At 48.3% G+C, this 23,029-nt stretch overlaps 1 pseudogene across 1 annotated transcript; it reads left to right on the top strand.

The window, feature by feature from the left end:
* Positions 1-19,983: 19,983 nt before the first annotated feature.
* On the top strand, positions 19,984-21,994 carry LOC309978541 (adenylyltransferase and sulfurtransferase MOCS3-like; annotated as a pseudogene). The gene has a single exon. The product of its transcript is annotated as an adenylyltransferase and sulfurtransferase MOCS3-like (transcript).
* The last annotated feature ends 1,035 nt before the right edge of the window (positions 21,995-23,029 follow it).

Below are 23,029 nucleotides of genomic sequence, written 5' to 3'. Positions count from 1 at the left end.
ACAGCAGAAATAATACAAGGCAGAACTTGCTTCTTGGTGGTGGGAAGAGGCAGGCTCTAGGGGCCACTGCTTATGAACAGAGGCATTACAGAGGGAGTCTGGGCCACCTCTTGCTATGGTGAGATGAACTGGCAGGGAGACTGACTCATCCTAGCCCACTTCACAGAAAACGAATGGATAAACCAAGGCTTCACTTATTAACTCTCAGGAGAAAAAGTATAGGCCCAACTGGCTAAGTGGTATTGTCTGCCCCTTTAGAAAGTAAATCTAATTGGCCAACATGGTCCCAAATGGGGGAGCTGGGGTACCCTTTGGTGGCAGACAACCCTTCTGAGACTTTGATGAGTGCTTTGGACCCTTTCTCTCTTGAAAAATGCACATGTGCACGAATGGAACTTTGTATTCACCCACATGACATGTACTCATCGAGCTCCTATTGGGTGCCAAGCCATGTTCTAGGTGCTAGGGATCCTGCAGCAAGCAAAAACAAAAATTCCCGAGCTCAAGGAGTCTAGTGGGAGGACAGACAGACCATAAACAAAATCATCAGGTATCCAGCATCTTGGAAGATAAAGATGCCAAGGTTAAAAATGGAACAGAGAAGAGGAGACAGAAATGCCAGGAGAGGGTAGATGTGGTTCAGAAAAAGTGGTCAGGGAATGCTTCTCTGGGAAGGTGACATTTGAGCAAGGTCTTGATGGTGAAGGGAACCTCTCTGACACTATCTGGGGGAAGAATGTTCCAGGCTCAGAGAACAGCAAGTGCAAGGGTCCTGAGGTGGTAGCATGCCTGGCATGTCCCAGGACCATCAAAGAGGTGATGAGATGGGAGAAATACTAAGGGGAGGGGGCATGCAGATTATAGGGTCACACAGGCCATTGGTGGGTCTTTGGCTTGTCCTCTGAGCTGGGAGCCCCTGGAGGTTCTGAGAGGGGGAGGGACATATCTGCCTTCTGTTTTAACTGGCTCCCCCTAGTTGTCATATGGAAAACAGACTGCAGGGGCAGGGCGGGGAGCAGGGCCTGGTGGGAGACTGTTGCAGTGGCCCAGGAGAAGCCATGCTGGCGTGGGAGAAGAGGTCAGATCCTGGACATATTGAAGATAGAACCAGCATGACTTACATTACATATTTGAGAGTGCGAAAGAACATCTGAACTGTGTAGACATGTTATTGACACTTATTTACTTAATTTTTAAAATCAGTTCACCACTTTTTTTTTTTTTTTTTTTTTTTTTGTGGTACGCGGGCATCTCACTGTTGTGGCCTCTCCCCTTGCAGAGCACAGGCTCCGGACGTGCAGGCTCAGCGGCCATGGCTCACGGGCCCAGCCGCTCTGCGGCATGTGGGATCTTCCCGGACCAGGACACGAACCCGTGTCCTCTACATCGGCAGGCGGACTCTCAACCACTGCGCCACGAGGGAAGCCCCAGTTCACCACTTTTATTTAGCCTTGTCATAAGCAGTAATAGCCATGGAGTCACAGATGTGCTAGTTATATTTATCACTTTTAAATAAATACATAAAATAGAAAGTTGATCTGTGTATCACCTGAAATTATCCTAATATCCACCTGGATACATGCAATGTTGGGAACACCAGTTTAACCAATACCTACCCTCACCCACTTTTAGGCTTTTTTGTTTGTTTGCTTTTTCCTACACTCTCTCAGAGACAAGGATTTTTCCTGGTCCTGTCTATAATTATGGGACCTATTACCATAGCCCCTATGAATCAAATGCCAATTTTACTATTGCCACTCCAGGCAGCCTGTGCTTGGGTAGCACAGAGTAATGGTTCTTAACCATCACTTTATTGAACCAAACAGACCTTGGTGCAAATCCTGTTCAGCTACCTCTTAACTGTGTGACCTTGGGCAACTTCCTTAATTTCCTACAACAACCCCCAATAGGGGCCTATTATTATTCCCAGGTTATGGGGAGCCTGAGACTTAACTGGTAATAATAATATTGGGAGATTGTTTTGAAGATTCAAATGCTTAGCAGTGTCTGGCACCTAATAAGTGCTCAGTAAATGGGAGCTATTATTATTGAAATAAGCAAGGAGTTAGTTGTTACCAGGTTAAGCCACTCAACTAACAACCAACGAACCTCAGGGAGACTCAGTTTCCTTATCAATAAAATGGACCTGCTTGGGGACTTGCCTGGCAGTCTGGTGGTTAAGACTCTGCGCTTCCAGTGCAGGGGGTGTGAGTTCAATCCCTGGTTTGGGAACTAAGGTCCCACATGCTGCACGGCCAAAATTTTAAAAATTAATTAATTAATTAATTAAAAAATTTTAAAAAAAAAGGACCTGCTCGACTGTGGTAGGAGTTAAATAAGGTCCTGGCACACTGTAGGACTCAGCAGCTCCAGAGAATGGAGAGAAACTTCCCTTCTCAATGCTATTGGTCACACCCCTCGGGCTGCACTTAACCCTCCACTATCTAAATAGCCTAAATAGCTCACAGCAGAATAGGGCAGGGAGGGGGGCCAGGGCAGATTCTAGAACCAGGAAAGGAGGGTGATTTGCCCAAGATCACAGTGCCGCTTGGAGGGAGCCGGAAGTTGATCTGAGGTTTTCCAGCTCCCAGGGCTCTTTGCCTCTTATCCCAGTGCTTAAGGCTTCTCATCCCAACTGCGCAGTGTACACAGTACAGGAGGTAAAAGGGCAGCCTTGGGGTCAGACTGCCTAGTCTTAATCCTGGCTCTGCTGCTTCTAGGGTGGCCTCTGTCACTTTACCTTTAACTCCTCTCTGAGTTTCAGTTTCCCTGTCTGTAAAATGGGTTTAATAACAATAGTACGTACCTCAAAGGGTCATTGTATTGATTGAGATCATATATGCAAAGCATTTAGAGCCGCTACTGTTATTCTGCTCCTTGTGGATGTCATAGGAGAGGGCAACGCCCTGCACATTATCAGGTTTCAGAAATACCAGGTGAATGAATGAACAGAGGCGTGGATGAGTGAAGTGCAGCAAGTCTCCTGGTGGTTAAGAGGGCTGAAGGCAGTTACACAGAGACCAGGGTGAGGACTGTAGCTTTGCTGCAGTGAAACTGGATTGCCTGCATCCATCCTTCTCAAACTGGGCGGACCCCTCGAAATCAAAGGATTTTTCTGGAGGGCTAATTTGACTCAAAGCTGTTAGAAAAACTTACTTGTTTAAAAATAATTAATTTATTTATTTTTGGCTGCGTTGGGTCTTCGTTGCTGCGTGCGGGCTTTCTCTAGTTGCGGCGAGTGGGGGCTACTCCTTGTTGCAGTGCACGGGCTTCTCATTGCAGTGGCTTCTCTTTGTTGCGGAGCACAGGCCCTAGAGCACATGGGCTTCAGTAGTTGTGGCATGCAGGCTCAGTAGTTGTGGCTCACAGGCTCTAGAGCACAGGCTCAGTAGTGGTGGCACACGGGCTCAGCTGCTCCGCAGCGTGTGGGATCTTCCCGTGTCCCCTGCATTGGCAGGCGGATTCTTAACCACTGCGCCACCAGGGAAGTCCCGAGAAACTTACTTTATATTATATTTGTAATACATCCCATTTTAATGTTAAAGCTAACCTAGATATATCAGGGAATAGTATGCAAAATGGAGGCTTTTTTTTTTTATTTTTGCGGTACGCGGGCCTCTCACTGCTGTGGCCTCTCCCGTTGCGGAGCACAGGCTCCAGACGCGCGGGCTCAGCGGTCACGGCTCACGGGTCCAGCCGCTCCGCGGCATGTGGGATCTTCCCGGACCGGGTCACGCACCCGCGTCCCCTGCATCGGCAGGCGGACTCTCAACCACTGCGTCACCAGGGAAGCCCGGAGGCGTTTTTTTGAACAGAGATGAGAGACTTCTAAAGAATGTCACAGTCACTGTGAGCAGCATCAGATCATGAGCCCAGGCCTCCTGGAGGAAGCTCACAACCCTCAGGAGCCCTCATTTCAGAGACGGTGCCAGGGAATATGGCTCAGTTTGGTTCCTGGCTATAATTCAACTGCCTGTTTCTACACTTGCTATGGGCTAAAGGCCTTTAGTGCAAGGAGCCTGTCCTTCAGGGACTGGGAGTTTACTGGAAGAAACATTGGCATTCAATCATTCCTCCACACCACGGCCAGAGAGGGGCTTCTAGCATTTCTCTCACCATGAGGCTACCGCATTGAGAACCCTTCAATGGAGCCCCATGACCAACAGATCAAAGAGTCACTTCCCAGCCCTGTTAGGTGCAGGTTCCATCTCATTTCCCCTCCCCCCACATGGACCCTGAACAAGAGAAGGCCTGCTCCCCAGAACACCCCAAAGTTCCCCTGTGACACCTGGCCTTTGCACATGCTGGTCCACCTACCTGCAGTGCCCTTCCTTCTTTTCCTCCCAGCAAACATTTTCGTCCTCTCTCCCGAGTGACAGGCCCATGGCTGTCTTCCTTGCACTGCCCTGGCGTCTGTCCAGCCCTCCTTCCCAGGGCTGCAAGTGATCTGTCCCAACCTGAGAGCCCCCGAAGAGCAAAGCCTGAGTGCTCCTCACCTCTGTACCCCTAGCCCAGCACCCAGGAGGTGGTCCAGAAATTGTTTGGGGAGGAGGGATTTAATTTAGATAAGTATGGCCACATTGGCCTCCCCATGGAGGTTGTACCAACTTCCCCTCCCTGCACAATGTCCACATCTCTTGACGCTGTGATTCCATTCTAAACAGACATACAGATGTGCTTGCACATAGTGAAAAAAGTATATATACAGTTACTTAACGCACAACTGGAAGAGTGGGGAGTTATGCTCCGTAAGGTTACTTTATAACAGAGATTGGAAACAAACTTATCAATAGAGGATCTAGTTAAATCAATTATGGTATATCATCCAGCTGTTGAAAAAGAATGAGGCAGTCCTCAGTATGAAAAGATCAAAATATTAAGTGACCAAAAACAAACAACTCAGTGAAAAAATGGGCAGAAGACCTAAATACACATTTCTCCAAAGAAGACACCCAGATGGCCAACAGGCACACGAAAAGATGCTCAACGTCGCAAATTATTAGAGAAATGCAAATCAAAACCACAAAGAGGCTATCATCAAATGACTTTCATTAAAAAATCTACAACTAATAAATGCTGGAGAGGGTCTGGAGAAAAGGGAGCCCTCCTGCACTGTTGGTGGGAATGTAAATTGGTACAGACACTACGGAGGACAGTATGGAGGTTCCTTAAAAAACTAAAAATAGAACTACCATATGATCCAACAATCCCACTCCTGGGCATATATTTGGAAAAGATGAAAACTCTAATTCAAAAAGACACATGCACCCCAATGTTCATAGCAACACTATTTACAATAGCCAAGACATGGGAACAACCCAAGTGCCCGTCAACAGACGACTGGTTTAAGATGTGATGTATGTATATATACACACACACACACACACACACACACAAACACACACAATGGAATATTACTCAGCCATAAAAAAGAAAGAAATATTGCCATTTATATCAACATGGATAGACCTAGAGAATATCATACTAAGTGTGGTCAGACAGAGAAAGACAAATTTTATATGATATCACTTATATGTGGAGTCTAAAAAATAACACAAATGAATCTATATACAAAACAGAAACAGACTCACAGACATAGAAAACAAACATGGTTACCAAAGGGGAAAGGGAGGGGGGAGGGATAAATTAGGAGTATGGGATTAACAGATACAAAACTACTGTACATAAAATAGATAAGCAACAGGATTTACTGTATAGCACAGAGAACTATCAATGTATTAAATATCTTATAATAACCTATAAAGGGAAATAATCTCAAAAACATATATATATGTTATATATATATATATATATATATAAAACTGGAAAAAACGACCTTAAGTGACTAACAACGTGTACAGTGTGCTACAATTTGGGTAAATGTTTTAAAAAACATATATGCTTGCATATGCATAAAATGTCTTTGGAAGGATCCATGGTAACCTGGGAAAGTTGGTTGTCTCTGGGGTGGTGGGAGTGACAGGGAAGCTGGAAACTGGGTAAGAGGGAGATTAACTTTTCAACACATACCTGTTTGGGGTTTTGTTTGCTTGCTTGTTTTCAGCCGTTCTATTAGATAGGTAATGCTCGCACATGGCACAAACTAAACAGGACCAAAGGTTCAGAGCAAAAGAAACCTCCCTCTCTCCCCTGCCTTCAGCCTTCTTCAGTACCTTCCGAATTTCTGCACCATGGGCTGAATTACCCATTCAATTAAATGGACAATTAAATCCAATATTTTAAAATAACAAATATATTATTAAAATAGTAATTTTTTGTTGAAGAAAGGGAAAAAATCCACAAAAGAATAGTTGATTGAAGTATTAAATAGATGAAACAGTTCAATAACCTGCAAAGCAGGACATAACTAAGTGATGAATAAAATGACAAAAATAAGAAGAGACAGAAGGGACTTCCCTGGTGGCGCAGTGGTTGGGAGTCCACCTGCCAATGCAGGGGACACGGGAAGATCCCACACGCTGCAGAGCAACTGAGCCCGTGCACCACAACTACTGAGCCTGTGCTCTAGAGCCCGCGAGCCACAACTACTGAGCCCACGTGCTGCAACTACAGAAGCCCATGTGCCTAGAGCCCATGCTCCACAACAAGAGAAGCCACTGCAATGAGAAGCCCGAGCACTGCAATGAAGAGGAGCCCCCACTCGCCACAACTAGAGAAAGCCCACGTACAGCAACGAAGACCCAATGCAGCCAAAAAGAATAATAATAAGAGAGAGAAGTAAGAACTGGCCATGCAGCAACCAAGACCCAACGCAGCCAAAAAGAATAAGAAGAAGAGATAGAAGAACTGGCCACACTGGGAAAAAGCATGCTGTCTTGTCCTGCTCTTGGCTTCCTGTGTGTACATTGTCTCTTCCCAGCCAGACCAGGACACACCTGTTGCTCTTGTTTACTTCCCAGAGCTCTCAGCATGCAGAGGTGTGTAATAAACATTTCTTGCCTCAATCCCCACTAGCACTGGCTGTGCTCTGGGAAGGGCTGGGGGACACAATGGTCAGTGCCTTCCAGGGCCCAGGACTGTGTGCAGGGCTGCATTGCGAATTCCATAGTCCCTAGACACTTTTGTCTTCATGGGTCCCTTCTTCCATAAAAAAATATTAAATAATATATTTTACAAGTATATTGGCATAAAGACAAGTGTAATCCAGGCTGGATTCATCGTTGTATGTTTATCATTATTATTTCTTTTCTTCTGATTTCAAACAAAATGAAAACTAAAGCATTTTGTAGGCCCCCTAAAATTACCGTGGGCCCTAGACACTGTGTCTGCTGTGCCTAATGGATCAATGGGCCCCAGGCCTGTGCCCTGGGCATGGCCGGTGCTCAGTAAACAGGCACTGCTTCCAGGAGCAGCCTGGCCAGGGAAATGCACGTGGGCTTTGGAGCCCTAAAGGCCTGGGTGTGATCCCAGCTCCAGCACTTACCCACTGAGGCTCTGAAGGCAATCACTAAGGCTTCCTGAGTTCTGTTTCCCTCCCTCCTGCTAAAATGCAGTGTTGTCATGAGGATTAGAAATAACATTAGATGCTTAATAAATGCCCAATATTATTAGCTGATTTGTCCCCGGGATGGAGCGGGTGCTGTGAAGGTGGACCAGGGACATGGCTGGACTGGATGCCACCAACCCCAGCCAGAAGTCCTGGCCCCTTCAGAAGAAAAGGCAGAAGGAAGGCAGTGGGAGGAGGTGCAGCCACCTGGCCTTATATATACTCTTAGTATATATGTACTCTTAGTATAAGTCTGGAGCAGATAAAGAAAGATTAAAATTCAGAGCCAGGCCTCTGCTCAGGTATTCTTAGCCTTGACTGTGCATTAGAATCACCTGGGAGCTTAAAAATACTAAAGCTCAATCCCTGCCCCAGATCAATTAAATCAGAACACCTGATGTGGGGCTGGGTATTTTTTTTTTAAGCATCCCCAGGTGATTCTTATCCGGAGCAGGGCTGAGCATCCCCGTGGCCGTTTCTGCAGGTGGAAAGAGTGAGCTGGGGAATGATCTGTCCCGTCCAGCAGACAGACTTCTCACCCTGACAACATCTAAGACCATGAACTCTTAGTGGTTACCAGAGGTGGATTGAAAGTAGGGTAAAATTCACTTGTAGGAGGTCCTTCTGAGGCCCCTCACCCAACAGAGTATTCTTTTTCTCTGGGACAGCCTCCCAAATTGCCTAGCTTCAGGCTGCACCAGCCTGGATCCACCCCTGTGGATGCCACTCTCGGCCCAGAACCTTGCTGGGTCCTGAGATGAAGGGAGCAGAGCATGCCCCCATCTGACAAGGGGATAACAAAGAAGACAGGGGACCTACCCCAGCAAGCACTGAGTGCGTTTCTCCAAGGGTGGGCTGCAGACCTCCTCCACCTGAAGACCTGAGTACTGTTCATCTGCCGTCCTGGGCCACCCAAGACCCACTGAATCAGCATCTCTGGGTTAGGCCAGAGGCTGCATTTTTCACATTCTCCAGAGGGGATTCTCATGCACAGGAACGTTTCTGAGTTAAGAGAGGACCTATATTCCATATCTTGATTTGGGAAAAGATTACACAGTGCACACATAGGTAAAAAATCACCAAGTTTGGGGACTTCCCTGGTGGCGCAGTGGTTGAGAGTCCGCCTGCCAATGCTGGGGACACGGGTTCGTGCCCCGGTCTGGGAAGATCCCACATGCCGCGGAGCAGCTGGGCCCGTGAGCCATGGCCGCTGAGCCTGCGCGTCCGGAGCCTGTGCTCCGCAACGGGAGAGGCCACAACAGTGAGAGGCCCGTGTACAACAACAACAAAAATCACCAAGTTTTACACTTAAGATGTGTACTTTATGTGCCCAACTCAAGAACAAAAACAAAAGAGAACTAACCTACCATGTGCCTGGAGCTTTAGGAAGAAAAATCGGGGGAGGCTGCCTGGAAGAGGGCCTCTTTGTGGTAGGCCTAGACAGGGAGAAGAGAAGGGAACAGGGCAGAGGGAGTTGGGAGGCCCATTGGGGAAGAGACTCTTGTAGCCACAGCAGTGGGGCAGGCAGGTAGGAATGGGAAAAGGGTTGTTTCTGAGGCCTTTTCAGGCAGCTGCCTCATCCCCACCCAGCAACAGGGTGTCCTTAGAGGCCCACAGGCTGCTGTGGTCAGCGTAGGTAGCCCATGTAAACTCCCAACTTGCCTCCAAGTGCATCCAGGTCTTTCTCCCCAACAAGACGGCATTGTTTGGGGCTCCAATGGAGGGCAAGAAAAACAGAGAGCCCAACTGTCCCTGTCATAATGGTATATAATTTATAATAATGTCAGCTATTAAAGGATTTTTGGTAATTAACTGACAGTGGTGTGCTATTTCACTGCATTTTTGCCTGTCATAATGATCTTGAACTTTGCAAGACGGTTTTGAACTTGCTCAAAATAAGTCCTGAATACAAAGAAGGGCGAGATCATTCCAAATAAGGGGTAAGAGACATTGGACAAAATGGGGCTGTTCTCCTCCCAGAAAGAGGGCTGAGCTGTACAGAACCAGAAAGATCTCAGGCCCACTGTCTTCCCAGGGAGCTATACAACCAGTAGAACGCCTGCCAGGCCACAGTGGTGAGTAAAGCAAGTCAGCTGTTTCAAAAGAGTGTATTAAGTTGCATTTTTTTCAATATACCTTGTTGGCATGATACACAGCTAAGAATATTTTTCTCTTCCCCAGAGAAATATGCTTCCATTCTCATTTTTCTTGAAGCACATGATTCTCTTGGTATAGTTTTTACTCTTTTGATTTTTAACAGAGACATAGTATAGGAAATATTTCTTTCTCCTCTTGATTCCACTAAGAAAAAAAAAAAAAGTCAACACAAGCCCAGTGATAAATAGTAATTGACATGGAGTGCTGGAGAGGCATCAGGGAGTGGTGGGGTCTGCGGGAAACACATGAGCTCAGGCCCAGTGTGAGTGAGGCATCTGCTACTCCACTCCAGACAATCAGGACTGCAGGCCCCTGGCAGAGGCTGTTAAGTGCCAATGGCAACCTTGATTCTTCCCCTTTCTCTTTAATAGCAGAAAGATGATTTAATTTTAGCTGGGCAAATTTCATCCTGGGGAAAAAGACTACTTTGGCTTGAGCATAGTCACATGACTATGTCTATCCTCCCTTGCCCTTGGTATAGCCATGTGACTATCTAGACAATAAGTTGTAAGTAGAAGATTTGTGCAGGAATTCTGGGAAGGCTGTATAAAGAGAGTTGACTCCCTTTTTGCCTTCAATTTTTCCTTCTCTGGCCTAGAGTGTGAATGTGATGGCTGGAGCCCTGGAAGCCACCATGGGCCACGAAGCAACTTTTGCAAATGGGAGCTATACACTGAAAACAACAGCCGAGAGAGAAGCCTAAAGCCCCTGATGGCTTTTTGAATCTACCTACCCAGTCCTGGGCTGCCTACTTATCTCCTGGCTCCTTCTATATGAGAAAGAAACATGTATCTTATGTAAGCCACTGTTATTTTGACATTTTCTGTTATAATCTGCCCAACTTAATCCTAATTAATACACCTGGGCTCACTGTCACCAGATAGTTCAACTTTTCAAATTTAGCCAGATTATACAGATTTGTATATGGCATAGATTGATGTCATACCTGTTGGAAACCTTATAAAATTATTTAAAATACTGAACAGGCCAAACAAATCATGTCTGAGCTGCATTCAGCCCAAGCCCCGCTCTGGCCTATACCATTGATGGTAGGTATTAGAACTGTTGATAAACAGTCAGTTCTTTCATTTCTGGGAACATAGTAGGATTGTACTTCTCGACCCAATTGAACTCAAATGTGTCCATGTGACTTCCTTTGGCCAGCACTTCTGGGCAGGTGATTTAAGAGCCAGTGTGTGGTTTGCCATATTCTCTTTTCCCTGCTGCTGTCATTATGGAAGCATATCAACATGGAGCTTCCTACACAGCTGGATGGTGGAGTGACTTTGAAGAACAGACCACCCTGATAACTCACCATGCAGTACCTAAACAAGGCTGTTGTAAAGCCACTGGAATTTGGGGGATGTTTGTTACCACAGCATTATTTAGCTTATCCTGACTGATCTGCCATCTGCACCATAGATATTGATCAGTGGAATTTTATGAAGCCCTCCTTCAACCTTTTTCTCTGTGGCTGAAATTTCCCCATTTTTTTAGCCCTCTTACTCATTCTTTTTCTTTCATTTACTCTTTCATTCATGCATACATTTATACATCAAACACTGGGGGTGGGGTGGGGGGATGCCCTCTATGTGGCAAGTCAAGTCAATGCTATCTGGGAGCTCACATTCTTCTTTTGATTGGGTTGCTTCTCTTGCCAATATCCCTTTGGAGCCTTCCCAACCTCCCTCACACACAATCCAGAGGTGGAAAGGGATAGGAAGGGAGAGAGATGAAGTCCTTCGAGGGCAGCCTCTCAGGTCTAGGATTTGCATTAGTGTTTTCTGTTTTCCTTTCATCTAATTCAAACCTTAACACATCCAGTGAGAAAACCAAGTCTCAGAGAGTTTAATTAACTTGCCCAAAGTCACACAGTTAGAAAGCAGCAGACCTAGACCTGAAGCCAGTTCTGACAATCTGCAAGGCCTATGCTGTCCAGCTACCCTATACCACCTGCCTCCATGGAAGTCTCTCTATTGTGGTCATTGCTACCACCAGGAGCCATCTGTAGCTACAGGGCAGCATAGCAGATAACAGCCCATTCCCCACTTCTGACTCTTTCTTTCATCACAGACCGAAAAGCATTTGAGGGCTTCCCTAGTGGCGCAGTGGTTAAGAATCCGCCTGCTAATGTAGGGGACACAGGTTTGAGCCCTGGTCCGGGAAGATCCCACATGCCACAGAGCAACTAAGCCCATGCACCACAACTACTGAGCCTGCACTCTAGAGCCTGCAAGCCACAACTACGGAGCCCGCGTGCCACAACTACTGAAGCCCACGCCTAAAGCCCGTGCTCCACAACAAGAGAAGACACCGCAATGAGAAGCCCGTGCACCACAACGAAGAGTAGCCCCTGCTTGCTGCAACTAGAGAAAGCCTGCGCGCAGCAATGAAGACCCAATGCAGCCAAAAATAAATAAATAAGATTTATTTAACAAAAAAAGAAAAGCATTTGAAACTCTATTGAATCTGATGCACACAGTATAAGCCTGTGGTCAGCAGAGGAAAACAGGAGGGTTTGGCCTGCAGTCTGTGGGAGCCAAGAATGCTTGCACACAGGCTTGGAGATGGTAGATGGCAGCTGTGTCTATTAGGAAGCCTTGGGCTGCAAGTAACTGGAAAGCCAACTCAAAGTGGTTCAAACAATAAGAATCTTTATTACTTCATTAAAAAAAAAAAAAACAGAGCTAGAACAGATTCTCACAGCAGCTCTGCAATGTTGTCAAGGACCCAGTTCTTTCCATCTCTTTTCTCTTCTACCCTCTGTAGGTCAGTTTTACCTTAGACTGGTTTCCCTCACAGTTGCAAGATAGCTGCTGCAGTTCCAGGCATCACATCAGACACAGTGAGAAACAGCTCTCTTCTTGTCTCCTTCCTAAAAGTAAAGAACCTTTCTCCAGAAATTCCCTAGCAGATTCCCCTCAAATTTAATTTGCCAGAACGGAGCCACTGATTGACTTAAAGTAGAGAAATTTCATTTGCTATACTTCAACAAATTTTTTTTAAAAAGAAAAAAAATTTCAACTGATAGGTGGCTGGATATCTTCCATTCATCCTTCCCCTTCTCCACCTTCTCTATGTCCTGGGAGGTTGATGTGTCTGGGCTGCACCAATGGGCAACCTTGCTCTCTGACTCCCGGTTGGACCCAGCCAATAATGGACACCAGAAAGTGCTCCCAGAACAGGAAGAGGGAGCAGTCAGGGTATTTAATCCCCTGTGTCCTCCTTTCTCAGTCATCTGCATCTTCTACCAAAGCCCACAGCTCCTGCAATGCAGCCCTCTCCATACCAGGCACTCTCCTGGTTCTGGCTCCTGCTCCCTCCCTTGGGGTCTTCTCAGTCCTAGGGGGTGATAACAGCTCCCCACCATTGCTAGCCTCAGGCTACTTCACTACTCCTCTCACAATACCAAACCCTTCATGCACCTTTGTAAATAGTCCTTTGTCCATCTCTCTTGATTGCCCAGTCTGAATGTGCTATCCTCTACCTTTCCCTAGAGCTGATGATACACTGGGCTGGGGATAAATCTCCCTTTGCAGTATTGAATCACTGTCTCTGGGCCTCTTACCAGAAGGTCTTTTTAGCACTTGACCCTCTGTTCATCCCAAACAGCATGCATCTCCTTACCCCCCATGCTGACTTGCCCATCTCTGTCAATAGCACCACCAACCATTCAGTCACCCAGGATCAACACCTGGGTGTTGACTCCCACTTTCCCATTGCCCTGCTGCCAACCTAATCCAGAGCAGGTTCCATTGATTCTACCTCTGCTGTCTCCCATTCCTCACCCCTACCCAATTTCAGGCCTATCGCTGCTCATCTGCTCACTGACGGCAGCCTCCTAATGACCCCCTGCCTCCGATTCGTGCCCTTCCCTGCTGCCACAGGAAACTTCCTTAACCACAGCTCTGATCATCTTAACCTTCTGCCCAAAAACCTGCTCCTGTTGCCTGCAAATTAACATCAAATCCCTCCTCATTCAGGCCCCTACCCAGCTTCTCAGCCTCAGTTCCTACTACATCCATAACCCACTGGCAATACAGGTTACATCAGTCAGCTATTGCTGGGTAAAAAAAAAAAAATCACCCCAAGACTCAGTAGCTTAAAACAACAATGTCTATTATTGCTAACAAGTCTAAGGTCAGCAGAACTGCTGATCTGGGCCAGGGTCGGCTGATCTTGGCTTGGCTCACTCACATGTCTGCAAGCAGCAAACAGGTTGGCTGGGGCCTAGCTGATCTGGGACAGCCTCGCTCACATGTCTGGTGGTTGTATGGCTGTCGGCTGGGTGAAAGGAAGTGACTGGGCCTGATGTCACTCAATCCAGCAGACAAGCCTAGTGGTATATTAGTTATCTGTTGCGGCATAACAAATTACACAGCTAAAACCAACAAACCTTTATTTTCTCAGTTTCTGTGGGTCAGGAATCCAAGTGCCACTTAGCTGGGTGTCTTTGACCCAGGGCCTCTCACAAGGCTACAGGCAAGGCATCAACTAGGACTTCAGTCATCTCAAGGCTCAAATAGGGGAGGATCTGCTTCTCAGCTCACTCCCGTGACTGTGGCGGGTCTCGGGTCCTCGCTGGCTTTTGACCAGAGACATCATATCCACGCCGTGTGGGCTCCTCCACAGGGCACTCACAGCATGGTGGCTGGATTCCCTCAAAGCAAGGCAGCAGGAGAGTAAGAGAAGGAGAGCAAGATGGAAGTCACACGGTCTTTTCATAACCTAATAGCGGAGGTGCCAACCCGTCTCTTTTGCTGTATTCTACTCATTAGAAGCGAGGCACTAGGCCCAGCCAACACTGTGGGGTTACACAGGGCATTAATCCCAGGAGGTGGAGATTCTTGGGAGCCATTTTAGGGGCTGCCTGTCACACCTGGGCTTGGTCATAAACTGGTGGCAGGCTTCCAAGGACAGCAAGGTGAGTCCAGAAGTGTGCAAGGCTTCTTGGGGCCCAGGCTGGGAACCTGCATATGTTTGATCAAAGCAAGTTGTAAGCCCAAGCACAGATTCAAGAGATGGGGAAGTAGACTCTATCTCTCGATGGGGAGAGCTGCCTAGTTACACTTCCAAGGGGATATGGACTAGGATGGAGAATTGTGTCTGTTTCTGCAAAGAACCACACAGGGTTTCCCACTGAACACAAAAATGCCTTGTGCTTTCTAGCCTAAAGGCCGCTGGGTGTACAGTTTCCTCTTCCTGTGTGTCCTAGCCCCACCTCTGCCTATTATATCCTGCCAGTCTTCAAGGACCAACTCACATCCTGTATCAGTTTCCTTTTGCTGCTATAACAAATTACCACAAACTTAGTGGCTTAAAACAACTCAAATTTTATTACCTTATAGTTCAGGATGTCTGAACCACATGGGTGTCACTGGGCTAAAATCAGAGCACTGGCAGGGCTGCATACCTTCTGGAAGCTCTAAGGGAGAATCCATTTTCTTGCCTTTTCCAGCTTCTAGAGGCAGCCCACATTCCTTGGTTCATGGCCCCTTCATCCATCTTCAAAGCCAAGAAGTTTGTCACTCACATCACTCTGACAATGACTCTCTCTCCCTCCTTCCTCCACTTATAAGGACATTTGGCCTTCCCTGGTGGCTCAGTGGTTGAGAGTCCGCCTGCCGATGCAGGGGACACGGGTTCGTGCCCCGGTCCAGGAAGATCCCACATGCCGCAGAGTGGCTGGGCCCGCGAGCCATGGCCACTGAGCCTGCGCGTCTGGAGCCTGTGCTCCACAATGGGAGAGGCCAGAACAGTGACAGGCCCGTGTACCGCAAAAAAAAAAAAAGGACCCTTGCGATGACATTGGCCCTACTGTGATAATCCAGGATAATCTCTGGTCCAGGGGAGCATTATTCTGTGTACCACTCCCTCTCCTACCCCCAGGAGCAATGGCAGCAGTATTTATTGAGCACTTACCATGTACCTGTCAGTGCACCCTCCCTCCTATCTCCACACCCCATCCCGCCCTCATCCATCTGAACAATCTCATCCACTCTTTACAACCCTATAAGTGGTCTCATTTTACAGACTCAAAGAAGTTAAGCAATTCCCCAAGCCTACCCAGCAAGTAAGGGCTGGATATTGGAATTTGAACTCAAGTCTGTCCAACTCTGAAGCCAGAGTCCCAACCATATGTGTGTCCTAAGAAGCCACCCAATCCCCTCCTCTGTGTTCCCATAGCTGAGTGGTCGGGCCTCTCTTTTTAAATGATACTCCGCTAAAGTTTCCACTTTCGGCAGGCCACCTCCCCACCTCAGCTGTCACAGTAATAAGAGCAGTTATTTAACGAAAATCTACTGTGTCTCAGACCCTTCACATACAACATCTCTGACACCCACTGCTAAGGCCGGTCCTGTTTCCACTTTCCACAGAAGGAAGCTGAGACTCAGAGAAGCGAGGGTCAGCCTCAGGAGTCATTAATGGCAGTTCTGGAAGTTGAACACAGGCCTAATTCCAAAGCCAGTTCCTGCCTCAGCCAGGCCATCTTTGCAGTTGTAAATGCCTGCTGCCTTTGTAAGCCGGGTAGAGACATATACATATCATTAGCTGGCTTTAAGGTGGCAGTGTAGTCCAGTGGTTAAATTGGAGATGCTGGAGTCATCCTGCTGGGGTTCCCAGCCCTCCCACTTTCTGCCTGTGTGACTTATGCAAGTCACTTAACCTGTGTCTGCCTCAATTTCCTCATCTGTAAAACGTATAATGATAGTACCTACCTCATAAGGGCTGTTGTGAAGATTAAATGAGTTAACATATCTCAAGTGCTTTTCATAGTCACTGCCACATAGCAAGCGCTATGTAAGTGGTGGCTTTTATTGTGGGGTGACCTGGTCAGCTGAGGGTCATGCAGAGCCCCTGCCCCAATGTCTGGTCACGTCATTGGTCCTCTGCTCCAGTCTTGTTAGGCATCTTTCTTCTGTGAAACTTTATGACCCCAAACTACCTAAATGGAAGGTTATCTGGAAGACCAAAAAAGATAAATGTTGAGAATACTTTATAAACTGTAGAGAGAAATGCCCATGTTGGCTATCATTGACCTTTATGAAGTGCTTAACAATCAGACCAGGAAACCATAGACCCACCGGAAGACCCAGTGTCAGCCTTCTCAGTGTGGGCCCCAGGGGAACAGAGGGCCGGCAGCTGTCATATGTCCTCCTCCCTCCCATCTCCACACCCCATCCCGCCCTCATCCATCCTGGGGCTGTAGGAATGCGATGGTATCTCAGCAAACAGACAGTCTGTTCCCAGAGGAGATGGGGCCGCCCCCAGGAGGCCCCACTCTCCCAGCCACTGTAAACACAAGGGTCTGTCCTCTTTATCAGCCTGGCTCAGCGGCAGCGGAGACAGTCTGCCCGCTGGAGAGTCACTGCACAGTGATAAGCCGCCGGGCCCCTTGTTGGCTGCCCTCCTGGGGCTGCAGCCGAGCTGTGTCAGAATAGGAATCTCGGGGCTGTCCTGGCCCGGGGCCTAAACACCTCGTCCCGGGGCTGGGGGGCTGGATGCCTGTGCTCTGAGGATGTTAGCCACTCAGAGGAAGGAAGCAAAGGCCCAGAGCCGCCAAAGGGCCAGGGCACACAGTCTGCAAAGCCCCCAGGAGCTCCAAGACTGCTGACTCTGTTAATTACATTGCTTTGCAAGATAGCTTTATCCTCCTCCTCCCTCATCATTGTCATCTTTACAAACCATACATATTGATGATGTTACCAAGCCCCATGTTTTCCAATCCACACTCCAGTCAAAGAATTAATACACATAAAGCACTTAGCACTGGGCTTGGTAAGGGCTCAGAGAAAGTCACCTTGCATAGGCACAGTGTAGTAGCGTTCCTCTGGTTCAGGCAACCCCCGGTCCCTTAAAATAATAACAGCTAATTTTATCCGGGACAGTCATACCCATTATGTCCTCAGTTTCTCCACTGACTGGACGTGGGGAATACTGGTATGAACATCATTCCCATTTGACAGAGGAGGGAACTGAAGGGCCCAGAGAGGTGAAGTGATTTGCCTAAGCTGCACAGTCAGGACATGGCACAGCTGGGACCAGCCCCGGGACCAGCCCCAAGCCCAGCCCAAGGAGTCAGGATAGAATCCTGGGAGCCCCAGGGGCTGGGGGCTGGGGGCTAAGGCCGCTCTCACTGAGTCTACAATCCAGCCATCACCATCACCATCACAGGGACTTCTGCTGCCTTCTCCCTTCTAAAGGCACCCCCTGCACCCCAACAGGTACCCTCTCCTAGCCAAGGGACCTCCAGGTGGCCTTTGATTCTCATGAATGGGTCCACCATCACCTTCCCCACATACCAGCTGGGCCCTCGAACCTCCCCTCCCACACATCAACAGGCTCTGATTCTCAGGGTGACAGGGGAAAGGGATGGACACTGAGCTGGAAGTTGGGACATACAGAATGGCTCCCCAGATGTCTCAAGTTTCCTCCAGGCCATGTCTTCTCCCTGTGCCCACCGGAGTGTCCCGCCTCCACCACCCACATGTCCACCAGATCCCACATCACAAGGTGGCCCTTTAGTCCACTGCTGTAGCCTCAGACCTCCGGCTACTGCCCCAGGCAAGGTCATGGCCCCTCTGCCACCTCCCCCGAACACCCAGCCTATCACCACCTTACGCACGGATACTTACTGAGTGTCTTCTCTGCACCAAGTACTCTTCCAGGCACTGGGGGGACAGCAGTGAACAAAACAGACAGGGTCCCTTTCCTCACGGAGCTTTCACTCTAATGAAGGAAGCGAGGGAAACAGACAGTTAAACAAAACAAATGAGTAAACTATAAGGCATTTTAAGTAAGATTTATTATAGATAACATTACTATCATTGAAAATAAGGGCTTTGGTTAAAGAAAAAAAAAGGGATGGGTTTGGGGAGTGTGGGGTGGAGTTGCTGTTTAAATGGGGTGGTCACGTAGGCCCCCTTGAGAAGGTGACATTTGCTCAAAAAGTGGAAGGAGGTAAGGGGGTCTACCTTAAGGATTCCGAGGAAGAGCATTCCAAGCAAAGGGAACAGCCAGGGTGAAGGCCCCTGTTCGAATCCATGTTGCCTTTTCTGTGCACCCACATTTTTCATCCCTTTATTTGGCCCTGCGCAGAGTCCAGGAGCATCAGAGGAAGTTGCTCACTTGGCCACCTGTCCTGCTGTACCAGGAGCTCCTTGGGGCAGGGACCCTGTAACGGTCAAGTTCACAGTCACCTCAGACCCCACCCTGACATGTCCAGACACACAGACACATACCCAGACCCTCATGCCCAGACATACACACCCAAACTTGTATACAGAGATCTACACACTATGCCAATAGAGAAGGCCTCGGTGATTGTCTATTGAGATGAACTGAGTGAAGAGGAAATCATAACTAAGTACACTCAGACCCATCTAGTTTACAAAGGTCTCCCTTGTGCCTACTCTTTGAGCTTGAGAACTGGGTGGTTAAAAATAGTGAGGCTCAGAGAGACCAAGGTGAACGGGCTTGTCACTGGTATTTGCAATACTTGAACCCAGCTCTTCTGATTTCCATCCAATATATATTTTCATTAAAAAAACAAAAAACTAAAAAATAGGTCAGATGTGAACATAGTACAAAATTCAAAATGTCCATAGAGGCAAGTGTCCCTCTTCTCCCCGCCATCCCCACACCCCCGCTCGGCACACAGCTTCCTCCCTATAGAGTCAGAGTGCACTTATCAATTTACTTCCAATGGAGACTTCGGCTCTCCTGTCTCTGTGAAGAGAATCTGCACTGCACATACATCTGACATTATGAAAACAGGCCAGGAGTCCCCACTCTGGAAGCATCTCCTCTTTGCTCCTAGAACCTAGGTTGTCTGGAGCCAGGCTTGGCATCCACTTGGTTTCCCCAAACCCACAAGCCTCTTGGATCCATGACATGGTCACTGAATAGTTCACATCTTCGTCCCTGGGGATGATCCAATCATCATGAGGAACGCTTCGTCCTCAGAGAGAGGAAACAGAGACTGAGGGAGAAGAGGGAAGGAGTAGGAAGGGGCTGGGAAGGGGGAAGTTGGGCACTGCAGGAAATCACACTGTGCTGCAGTTTCTTTAAAAGTACGCAGTGGCGCAGTGGTTGACAGTCCGCCTGCCGATGCAGGGGACACGGGTTCGTGCCCCGGTCCGGGAAGATCCCACATGCTGCACAGTGGCTGGGCCCGTGAGCCATTGCCGCTGAGCCTGCGTGTCCAGAGCCTGTGCTCCGCAACGGAAGAGGCCACAGCAGTGAGAGGCCCGCGTACTGCCAAAAAAAAAAAAAAAAAAAAAAACTAGGCCCCCGGACAACTTCCCAAAGAGGCTGCAATGGCGGCCAGGGAGGAGGTGCTCACTTTGGAGGCTGAAGTTGCCCAGCGTGAGGAGCAGCTGAGTTCCCTGAAGCAGAGGCTGGCGGCGGCTCTTCTGGCCGAGCAGGAGTCAGAGCGGTTGGTTCCGGTGTCTCCCCTGCCGCCGAAGGCCGCCCTGTCGCGAGATGAGATTCTGCGCTACAGCCAGCAGCTCGTGCTGCCTGAGCTGGGCGTGCAGGCACAGCTGCGCCTGGCGACCGCGTCCGTGCTGGTCGTGGGCAGCGGGGGGCTCGGCTGCCCACTGGCGCAGTACCTGGCAGCGGCCGCCGTCGGCCGCCTGGGCTTTGTGGACTACGATGTAGTACAAGTGAGCAACCTGGCCTGCCAGGTGCTGCACGGCGAGGCACTGGACGACCAGGCCAAGTCTTTTCGGCCGCCGCTACACTACGCCATCTCAATTCGGCGGTGGAGTGCGTGCCCTACGCCCAGGCGCTTACGTCAGCCACGGCACTAGACCTGGTCGGCCGCTATGACGTGGTGGCTGATTGCTCCGACAACGTGCCCACTCGCTACCTGGTTAACGACGCCTGTGTGCTAACCGGCTAGCCCCTCGTGTCGGCCAGCGCCCTGCGCTTCGAGGGCCAACTCACAGTCTACCACTACGGCGGTGGGCCTTGCTGTCGCTGCATGTTTCCGCAACCACCTCTGGCGGAGACGGTGACCAGCTGCGCGGATGGCGGGGTGCTTGGTGTGGTTACCGGGGTCCTGGGCTGCCTGCAGGCGCTGGAACTGTTGAAGATCGCTGCAGGTCTGGGCCCCTCTTACAGTGGCAGCCTGTTGCTCTTTGATGCCCTCGGAGGTCATTTCCGCTGTATTCGGCTGCGGAGGCGCAGGCCCGACTGTGCAGCTTGCGGGGAGCAGCCCACTGTGACTGATCTGCAGGACTACGAAAGCTTCTGTGGCTCCTCAGCCACCGATAAGTGCCACTCCCTACAGTTGCTGAGCCCGGAGGAGCGAATTTCTGTCGTCGACTATAAGCGACTTCTAGATTCCGGGTCACCCCACGTGTTGCTGGCGTCAGGCCTCCAGTGGAGGTGGACCTGTGTCGGTTGCCTCACTCCCTACACATCCCTTTGAAATATTTGGAACGGAGGAATGCGGAGAGCCTGAAACTCTTGGGAGAAGCAATCCGGGAAGGGAAGCAGGGCACACAGGAAGGGGCATCTCTCCTCATTTATGTGATCTGCAAACTGGGCAATGACTCCCAGAAAGCCGTGAAGATCCTGCAGTCCTGGACAGACTTAGACTCTTTAACAGTTCCGGTTGTTGTGGGAGGCCTCATGGCCTGGGCTGCCAAAATCGATGGAACGTTTCCGCAATACTGAGATGGCCGGTAGAGTCTGACCAGCGAAGGATGTGGGTTGTCATGTTACCTAAAGTTTTTTTGCCTTTATGAATGTATTTGCATTTTTTTCAGTAATGTACGGAAGAGCCTGGGATTCTCCAATATCTGCGGATAGGTGGACTTCTTTTTATAAGGAGCTTTTTAATTGTAACTTACTGGGTGATGTAGCAGTTAAGAGGTTATAACACTGTTCCTCTGAACTGCCTTGTGTTTGCAACACTTGGATGGTGTGTTGAACAGGTGGGATAGAATGTAAGTGACAGGACTTTGTGTTTTGAACTGCAGGTCATTTGCGTGTCCTGCCTTTTTTTTTTTTTTTTAAATCTCCCAATTAAAAAGCTCTTTAAAGTTGTCCATTTTATTGCTTGGAAAGCTGTCATATACTTACTGAATTGATCATGGATGATATAGTTAAGATAAGTTTATTGTTTACTAAGACATTCTTTGGGTGTTATTTCTAATTCAAATGATGGAACATGCCCTAGAGAAATCAGTGTTTAAAATGTAAATTGTTAAAACATTAAAATGAAAATTAGCTGGGAAGTGGTCATTCTATTAAATATTTTCAATTAATAGCCAAGTAAGATATTTACAGTCTAGCAAGATAGAAACCACCTTTGTAGCATGTCAGTTTCTTTTATAAATTGCTGACTTTTTCTTAGACTTAACCTCAGGGTCCACCTTATGTTGGACACGTACAGAAATTTCTAAACTGTGTGGTTTGGCTTGCTTTGGAATCTTCAAGTCCCAAGTCCCAGCCTTCTGCCCTCCCCTGTCCTTTTGTCCCTGTCCAACCTGTTATTTTTATTTTTGTCGTTACTGTATGGCCAGAATGCCAAATACAATATTGAATTAAAGTGGAATAACGAACATTCTTCTCTCCTTTGCAGTTTCAGGTGAAGAACTTTGAATATTTGACCAATATTACTTGTTATTGCTTTACTGTAGATAAATACCTCCTATCAGATTAAATAAATTTCTGTATTAAAACAAAACAAAACAAAACTAGGCCCCCATTTAAGGACCTCTGGATTCTTCCCCAGAGGTTTCAAAGCTGATGGACCGTAAGTTCCCCATGAAAATCATGGGGCTGGAGTCACTGGATGACCACCCCAACCGAACCCTAGCACAGTGCCCCAGACACACTCAACTACAACTGTGGTGTCCAGTGTATGCCTTGCCTTTACTAGGAGCAGATGAAAATGCATCAGCCGTGGACCTGCTGCCAGGAGCTTACAGCCTAGGGGAGACACACACATACATCCCAGTGGGACAGTACTCAGGGAGCCTTGGGGGACCAAAGGATGCTGCTTCTCCTGGAATGAGTGAAGGAGAGAGAAGGAATACACAGGAACCCCAGCAGAGGGGCCGACATATACAAAGAGCAGGGACACTTAAGAAATGCTAAGGGGAATTCTGGTTTTGGGCGGCAGAGTTCAAACAGGAAGGGTCAGTGGGGGCGGGTCAGAAGCAAAGGGCCTGGATGTCAAGCGGATGTGTTTGATTTTATTTTCTTAAGTGGAGGTTTTCAAGCAGGGTTATGGCAGGATCTGACTTGTGTATTATCTGGATCTCTCACAAACTGTGAGCAGTGTAGAGGATGGGGTGAAGGCTTCCAGTGCATGGGATATGAAGGTATGATTAAAGTCGAGCAGAGAAA

This window comes from Leucopleurus acutus (assembly GCF_964270905.1).
Source record: "Leucopleurus acutus genome assembly, chromosome: 1".
Classification (NCBI taxonomy): Eukaryota; Metazoa; Chordata; class Mammalia; order Artiodactyla; family Delphinidae; genus Leucopleurus; species Leucopleurus acutus.
The sequence above is the reverse complement of the archived record's forward strand: the minus strand, read 5'-3'. Positions and strand labels throughout refer to the sequence as shown.